Genomic DNA, 9,181 nt, shown 5'->3' with positions numbered 1-9,181 from the left:
GGCAGGAGCGGGGCAGGGGCCGCCCCGGCCGCCGCGAAGGGAGGCGCTGGCCGGGATCGGGTCTGGGCCGCGCCGCGGGGCCGTCAGTGGTTCCACGGTGCGGCACGTGCCTCACGGCTCCGTCCCGCCGCCCGGCTGCGGCTCCCGTTCTCCCAGCCCACGCGGGCGGGGGTCTGGAGCGCTGGAGCATCGCGCTCCGGCGGCTCCCGGGCAGGCGGGGCACCTTCCGCAGGAAGGGGCTCCCTCACACAGGTGTCACCCACCGGCCGGGTCTCTGGCCTCGGGGTACCGCACACACCACTGAGCCCAGCCGGTGCCCTTCGCAGCGTCAGTAAACCTTGCGGAACCCTTGCAAACCCACGGGGACAGATAAATCGCTGCCCGTATCGGTGTGTTTTTGTGCAAACACATTCTGTCTCAGTTTCCCTTCTTCTGAAGCGACTGCGTTTCAGAGGTGTTATATACGGACTTCTTGATCTACATCAAAATTGTTAATCAGCTGCATTAAAAGTACCGTTTGAATATTTATTCTCCCTATAAGGATAAAAAATGCCCAGCTATACAGTATGGGTCTGCTCATATGTCTGATGTCAAAATATTTGGCAGTGCTATTTCTTTATGTACCTTCCTGTTAGATGGACAGTTGATACTTTTCCAGTATTTTGAACACTTTTTCTGAGGGGAAAAAGTTACATTCATGTAAAGGTTAAGATCTTGGTATGGCTACTACTTGGTTTGACATCCAAAATGCAAAAGTAAAGTGGGAGAAGCAATTTATATTGATTTCTGTCCTTCCCTAGAGATCATTTTTATTTGTCCACAATCTCTTACTTTGCGGGGATCCCAGATGCACGTACCTCGAAGTACAGCACACCGCCAGTATCCTCAGGGGATGTGCTGCTTGATTTTGTGTGATCTTACTGAAGAGAAGTAGAGCCTGTTATTAGCAAGGTGGGTGTGAGCCTGTCTATATTTGGAGGAAAATGTGCCTTATCTGTGAAGAGATTTGCATTTTCTGTGGCAGAGCCTGCTGCAGGCCCAGCTGATTCTCTCAGGGCTGCCTGAGCTTTGTGCACGGCTGCCGTGTAATGGCATGTAGACTGTAATTATGGATGCGCAGAATTGATGTCACTGAGTCTATAAAGATTCCTACAGAGAGATTGTCTGCATCAGAAATGGGAGCTGGGAATTCAGATTTAACCCAGTGCTCTAGTTGCAAAAAATTATGTCTGTTTTGTTGTTCATCCAAATTCAGCTTTTAACTGGCTCAGGTCTTTTGTGAACAGTCTGTGAGAATCCTGTTGGACTCACTTGTAGACTCTCATTGGAAATAGCTGGTGGGGTGTCTGAAAGGAACAAATTCACTGGCTCAGGTGCCTGCTACACCAGCATTCCAAATACTTCCCAAAAATCTACAGGAGTTCTCATTATGACATGCTCTTCACCACCTGATAAGCCTCACTGCTCATTGGTTGTCCTTAAAATTACTCCAATATTTCTTCCTCTCAAAAGCTGGCATTAATTAAGAAGGCTTAGGGGTAGCTAGTTACCAACATTCCAACACCTAGGTGGAAGTTACCAAGAAAGGAGAGACAAAGCTCTTCACAGGAGAGTGTAACAGAAAAATTAGACCCATAATTTGAAATGAGCTTCCAATGGGGCAAAACCCACAATAGCCAAATTCAGCATTGGACTTGCTTTGTGCAAGAGCTAAAGTCAAGACCTCCAAAGTCCTTTTGAATTGTAATGATGCTGTCATTCTAAAATAATGTTCTTCTTTTCAACAATAACCAACCACACAGAAAGCTCTTCCTCCCTGCCAGGAGCTCTGTTGTGAACACTGTTGTTTGGTATAACCAATCCTGACTGTGAAAAGGGTGGTGTTGGTGAGATAACAGTAACTTCAACCGTGTGAAGACCTTCAACCATTCATCAGACCTAAAAATGTTACTAAGTACAGAGAAGCTGATTTGATAACTTTTAGTTTCTTTTTCATCTGAATTCAGGTTAAAAAGAAGTTTACTAAAAAAGTGGTTTTGTGCAAAGTACAGGAAGGCAGAGGAAATTTTTTACTAATTGTTTTCATAGCATGTGAACATCCAACATTGTCTAATATTTCAGGAGACAAATATCAATTAGACTTGGATCCATGACAGATTTTTATAGCATTTTTTTAATGTTTCACTGCATATCTCAGGAGCAGGGAGTAGCAGAGAATAGAAGCCCATTTTGACTACATATGAATGTATGCAGAAGTGCTAGTGGAAACCATATAAACACCTTAGAGAAATTTACTGATGTTTAAGGAATTCAGAAAAGAAAAAATTAAAATATTTTGTTCTGTTTGATTTTATGGAGGCCAAGATATTATCTCAGAGGAACAAAATTAGGAAATGAAAAAGTATTACATCAGAAAAAAACCCCTAGAAACTAGCTAAATTGTGTAAACTGTGCCACTTCCAGCACCAGGGGAAAATCCAGATGTTTTTCTATCATGTAAGCGATGTATTTTTGAAAGTACAGAAAATTCTCAAATACACACAGAGTTTTTTTCTGATTTACCAGCTCATTGCAGCTGGTAAATTTATTTATTTATCAGCTCATTTCCTACACAGAGAGAAATCAAGCCCTGTGCAATGGACATGGAGCTGGGAGACCAGCAGCTTCTGTAGAAGGGCAGTGCCAGGGTACTGCAGCAAGCAGCACCAGGGTGTGTTTCCTGGCATATGGACACACAAATTGAGCAGCCAGTAGTCTCTCCCACATGGATAGAAAGTGTTGAGCTGGAAAAAAGGGACACATTTAAGGAAATTGGGATTGCAATGGTCTTAGCTTCTCATAGTATTCCAGCATCAGTAGATTTGGTTCCCCCACTCACTATCAGGGAAAAAGTACAGTAATTAATTTTTCTAAAAAGCCTCTTTTCATGTTATACAAATTTAAGTGCTAATTCTACAACTTTGTAAGTGTTTCACAGCACCACTGTGATAGACAGGATTATTTATCAAGGCTGGAGGGAGTTTTTGTCAGACCTGAGACAACACTAAAAATCTGGGTTTGTTGTTCTGCTGGAGTTACACCCCTGCTCCAGACTCATTTGTTCTCCACACCTCCCTTTGTTGGTAGAAAAACTGAACACATGCATGTTTGTAAGTTACACTTAGATGTGCTTTTTATGCTTTGTTAGCCTGGCTGGTTATGCAGCTGATACTACTTTGGGAAAATGTATAAAGCAGGTCCCTTCTGGGTCTGTGGGATGCAGAGCATCTCTGCCAACCTGTGGGGTTGTAGCTGGAACTGCAACAGTTCGAGCATGAGTCATTGAAGCCATTTCAGTGCAAACTGCTCTGCCTGCTGGTGAATGCTACATCTGTTCTGGTGATGTAAAGCAGGCCTCACCAGCACACGTCTGTTTTGTTTCTGCTTTTAATCAGCAAAAATTAGGACTGTCTAAGCTTCTGCACTAGCCACTTAGCCACATAATATAAAGTACAAAATACAAAACAACCTAATTAATAATTTATTCATGTTTTAACTTCAGACTGAAATGAATATAAAACTGCTCGTAGAAAAAAAGTGCAAAATATATTGGCTTATGAATTGATTCATGAAAGAATGTAAGTTTGTAGCCCATTACATTAGTTTTCTTCCCTATGACACAAGTCTGAGAATTATCATGCCTTTGTCTAATCACACTGCAAATCACTGGCTGATGAAACACATTTTTCTAAGCTTTGCAAGACAACTTATTATTGAACTGCTCAAAAAATGTCTCAGCTGTACAAAGGCCACTTTAGTGTCATATCTATACTGAAACAAAAATCTTAAAGTTCAAAGCGAGCTCTTAATTATGAATCCTAGTGAGACTAATTGATTTTTTTTTGAGTGCACATATATTTTTTCAGCTTACATCTAAAACACATATATGCTCAAATATCTCAGAAAAAAGCAGCTTTCATGCAGCCAGGTTGCCAACAACACATGACTTACAAAGTTAAAACCTACAATTTTCCAATAGTTTTAAACTATAATATTTTATATCTAATATATAAAAATTAATTAGTACCTAAAGAATTAAAAATTATATAAAAAATGATATTGATTATCTAGGAACTTAGGTTTAATTATTGTATTTACAGGTATATATACACTAAAGAACAAAAGTTTTGACAAGAAATCCAATGTGTGTGTGTGTGTACACGTTAAAAATCTTCATTTGATCTTCAAGTCACCAAGATAGATAAAACCTCTATGATAAGTGAAAGGGAACTTTCAGTCTGCCTTGTTAACTGCAGTATAATACATTTTAGAAAGGGACAAATACATGTTTAAATAACCTTTGTAGGCTTCTCTGCAGAATGGACTTCTGCCTACTCAGAGGTGGTTGCCTGTTGAGCAATGAACAGTGAAATGGGGACACTCTGTGGAGAAAGGAAAGAAATGCAATCTCTTGCTCTTTCTGGATCATCATCTTGAATGCTTTGCATTTTCCTGTTTATCGTGGTCTGATGAAAAGAGAGGGAAGCATTTCATTCCTGCACTTCATTGCTTACAAAATGCTAAATGGAAAAAAAACCAAAAACAAACATTGTTAGAAAATGTGGCCAAAAAACTCCACTATGAAATCTCTTCTGCCATCCTTTGGAGGAGATAAGAAGTCCAACTTCATTCCCTCTTTTGTTTATTGTGCCACTAGAGTAGGGAAGAACACAAGAACAGATAACTAAATATGCCTAAGTATTCCATGACCTAGTTACATAGATGCTGCACTCACCCATTACATCTGAGAGGAGCCTCCCTAATCCCCAGGCTAAAATTCACATGAAATCCAGGATTTCAAGAAAATAATGTAGAATTATTTAAAAGATATGCACTATCTGTCTGCAAACACCAAGCTGGATTAAATTACTTGGCATGTATTATGTCTAGTGGAGACAATTCCAAATCCAAAATTTAGAGGCAGAGGTTTTGGGATGCTATACAGCTGTTCCTCCTGGGGTTCTTGTCATTTTCTTACAACTGCAGGGCTGGGCTCTAAGTTTTGGCCTAACTGACCTACAGAAAAGAATCATCATGAACTGTTAAAACCTTGTTGAATGCTAAACCAAATTGCAGAGTGCTCCTATTAAAAGGCTGTTTCCAGTCATCCCCACTATAAATGGCAACCTCCTCCCTTGGGCTGAGACCTGTGAACCCCAGGCGGTGGCAGCAGCCAGCACTGCTGAGTGCCAGGGTCCACCCCTGTGCTCAACAGCCCAGGTGAACTCCTGGGGGCTGACTGGGATTGTCAGCTGGGCTACAAACGGCTTCTCACACACTGACTTCTTCACTGATTTTATCCTACCCTGGGTACACCACAGAGGTGGAGAAGCAGCTTATAAAAAATGAGTGCTTTCCTCTTTTATATATATATATATATAGCCATTTTTCTGTAAAGTGTTTTAAAAGCAGCCAGAATTCTTCCTATTATGAACCAGAGGTTGTCTTGCTTTTGATTTATCAGAAGAATTTTAATTGAAATACTTAGAAACTCAAGCCTGGGGTTTACTTGTCCTTTGAAGCTGGAAATCTCGATCTCAAGGGATTCATTCTGCCTTGACTGTGGGTTTTGTGTAAAGCAAAGCCAGATTGTTTTATTTGTTAGAGACCGAGCAAGCTGTTAACTGACTTTTAAATATTCAGGACCTATTCCAAAGCAGGGTGGTTGCTAACATGAATAATTTTAATGGATTTTTTAAATTATTATTATTTTACAGTCTGTGCTGTAAACTATCTTACTTCCAACTTCAGTTGCATAACCTATCATAAGGAAGGCTATGAGCAAGTAGTTCAGTGGGATTGTTTTATGCTCTTGTGTCTGTAAACTGCAAAAAGTGAGGAGGCAGCATTGGAATCTGTCACTCATCCCCTGGTGATTGTTTTCAGCAAACCAGGGGGGTTAATCTCCTCGACAAGCAGACTGAACTGCAAATTGTTAAAAGGCTGTAGTGAGCTGCAGTGTATGCAACACTTTTCCTGGTTTCATGTGGTGCAATAGCCTGGCAGCCTAGCCAGAAATCTGCTGCTTTACTCATAAAAATATTTTTTCCCAGTGTATTGCTATGCAGATAAAAGGAAATTCAAAACCATTCTATTAACAGGAGCTCTGGGGAGTCCCCATTTTATTTCCAGCTAAAGTAGAATCCAGAGTTTTAGGCAGTGATTTAAAATGTCCCACAGAGCATAACAGGAAACATTATCTTCCATTGCCCATAAAAATTTACTTTCACCCTTCAAAACTGTGGATAATTACAGTATCCAGCACCCCCTGAACCACCTGGAATTTTGGTCAACTTCCAGTGATCCTTGAGTCATTTCTGCAGAGAAACCCTGAGGAACTTGGGCCACTTGGCAGCACTGCCAGAAAACCATCTCAGCTGGTTCTTGCAGGCCAAAAGTGGACTCACAACCACCAGGATGGGCAGGAGTCTCCCAGAGGTCAGAGCCCAGGCCTCTGTTGACAGCCAAGAGAGATCCCATGGACCAGGGATATCTGTGCACAGCATCTCTGTCACTGAGCACAGCTAGATCCTGAATAATTTCCATTTTCTGTATGTCTTAACGGTGCATTCCTGTGTAAAGAGGATTTAAATTATGGGATTTAAATAAAGCTTACACTCCCTTTTCAGCTAGAAACAATTTGATCTCTCCTTGACAAATCTGACTGTGTTTACCTGGGGCTCTAACATGCAAGTATGTGAAGAGAGAGGGGTTCAAATCCCATCTTTGCTGTATGGGGAGGAAAAGGTGAAGCCAAGGCTTAATACATCAGTTATAGAAAGAGTAGGACCCTGCAACATGGACAGCAGCAACATTAGCACCTACAGCTTCTCTCTTACTGACAGAGGATATGCAACCAACTGCAGATGAAGGAAGATGGGAAAACAGGCTGGGCTGCACAGTGCCAACATGTATCAGAAATAAGTTTTATCTTATAAAAGTACCTTATCTAAAATACCTTTGTTTAATCCTATTAAACTAAGTTATTTTAATTAAATTAACTGATTTTAAAAAATACCTTAGTTTAATCCTACAGGTAACAAATATTTATGCATCCCCAAACAGAAAACCCAACTGGATTTACATGTAAATATTCAGAGAAGTAACTTATATAAATGAAAGGAAAGCAGAGGTCTTTTTTTTTCATATATAACAAGATGTGAAGTCTGGTTTTAGGTGCAAAGGAGAGTCTTAGCTCAGGTAGCCTTCATATTCTAAGGCATTGGTCCTTTTATCAAAAAAACAGATAAGCTAAGATTGTAGATTGTTGTCACTGATAAATTAAGCAAAGAAATAGCAATGCTGTCACCTCAATGACTGTGGCCTTTCAGTGTCAGTGGCCCACAGCACTCACCTGCTGGTAGCTCCGACATTCAGGTTGGTGGCAGACTGCAGGCAGGCAGCACAGCATCAGATCCCAAACCAGGGCTGTTTCTAAGCTTTCCTTTGCAATAGTAACTCCTCAGAAGATGGAGCTTTACAGTTTAGTTATTGCTACTGGGAACAAGGATTCTGGAGTGTAAAATGAACCTGCACTAACCAGCAGTAACAGAACTGGAAACTGCAGCTGGTTCCTGTTCTCACCTAGACAAAAGAACAACTTTTCTGGTGGATTGCACTGGTAGAGCTTTTGTATCACTGCACAGTCCAAGACTGACTGTTCCCTAGCTATTTGAAACTGTTACCTTTTAAAATGTAATTTATTTACTCTATTTAGGATTTCTTAAGTTTTTACAAATAGTCTCTTACAATACTTGATCATATTTTCAGCGTTGGTCTAATTTTCTCAGTTATCTCTCAATAACTGTATTTCAGTGTTCCTATATTTGAACATAAGGAATAAAGAATTTTGGATAAACTGGTTTTATAAATAATCTCCACAGCTGTTGCTCTAAAACTCACAGGGATAAATGTCATCTAAGCTAGGAAGAACTTGTCTGTAAGCAGACTCTGCAGGTAGGATCAGCTGTGATTCATAAGGAAGCATGATGAAGCTTTTGGGATTTCCTTTGTCTTCTGAGAATTCAAAAGGGAAGAGACTTTATGGTTCTGCAGAATTCAGGCATCCCAAGTGATCAGCAGGAGATGCTGACAAAGAAAAGCTCTGACTCCCAGGGGTGTTCACAGTGTGCCCTTTCTTAGGGGCACCCAAAAGTGACAGGGCCCATGCCTCTTACAGATGGTCAGAATAAGAAGTAAATGTATTCAGAAACAGTCATTTCCTGGACATGGAACAAAGCTAGTGAGCATTTATTTCAAATCTTCAATTCCCAATACTGTGATTTCAAAGCTTCAAAATACCTTTGAGTATCTTTCCTTCTCCATTAAGTATATCCAGTGCCTGTAAAGAACACCTCACATCTTTTAGAGAACAACATAGACAAAAACTGAAGTCAAACCTACCAAGTATGGCAAGATTTCACTTCCACTGATGTTTTGATTTTAGTCTCCCTAGAGACCCTGTAAATGACAGCAGTCATTTCTGTGGTTTCATTTCCAGTAGTTTGCATGGCACCATTACTGTAAGTCCCGCTCTGAACCTAACTCCCTAAACTGCCCAGCCAAGATTTTGTTGCTCTCAGGTGGGAATCAGTGATCAACCTGCTAGAACAGAAACCATTTAATCCCTCCAGAACATAACTTCCTCACTAACTGAATTTGCTTGACTTCCATGTGGAATGCAGTCCTTTGTAAGAGCAGCAGTTTGGTTTCTGACCAACAGCAGCTGCATTTTCAGTCTTGTCATATGTGAAACATCGGGTTCAACAGATGTAAATGTGCCAGGGAAACTCAGCAGTGCGGCTTTGTCAGCAGCTTTCCAGGCTTTTGAGAGCAATTGCACTGAGAACCACATGTTTCACACCCCATGAAAATAAAGCAGAACGGAGATCTTGCATGGGCGTTCACAGTGGGACACAGAGATTTAGGTGGGAAATAATTCCAGGTACATAAGTGATAAATGAATACATGGAAAGTTCCATGAAATTCAATGGTACGTTCAGTTTACTGTCTACCTCTTTTTATGACTTCAAGTGTCAACAGTATCCCCATCTGCTCAGCCTGAAATGAGGTGCTGCAGTTTTTGTCTTTATTGTTTTGAGCCACTCCTCAGATACACTGAAAATAAAGTATCAAGTAACAC

The sequence above is a fragment of the Parus major genome, chromosome 10, assembly GCF_001522545.3.
Source record: "Parus major isolate Abel chromosome 10, Parus_major1.1, whole genome shotgun sequence".
NCBI classification, from domain to species: Eukaryota; Metazoa; Chordata; class Aves; order Passeriformes; family Paridae; genus Parus; species Parus major.
This window is presented reverse-complemented; position numbering follows the sequence as displayed.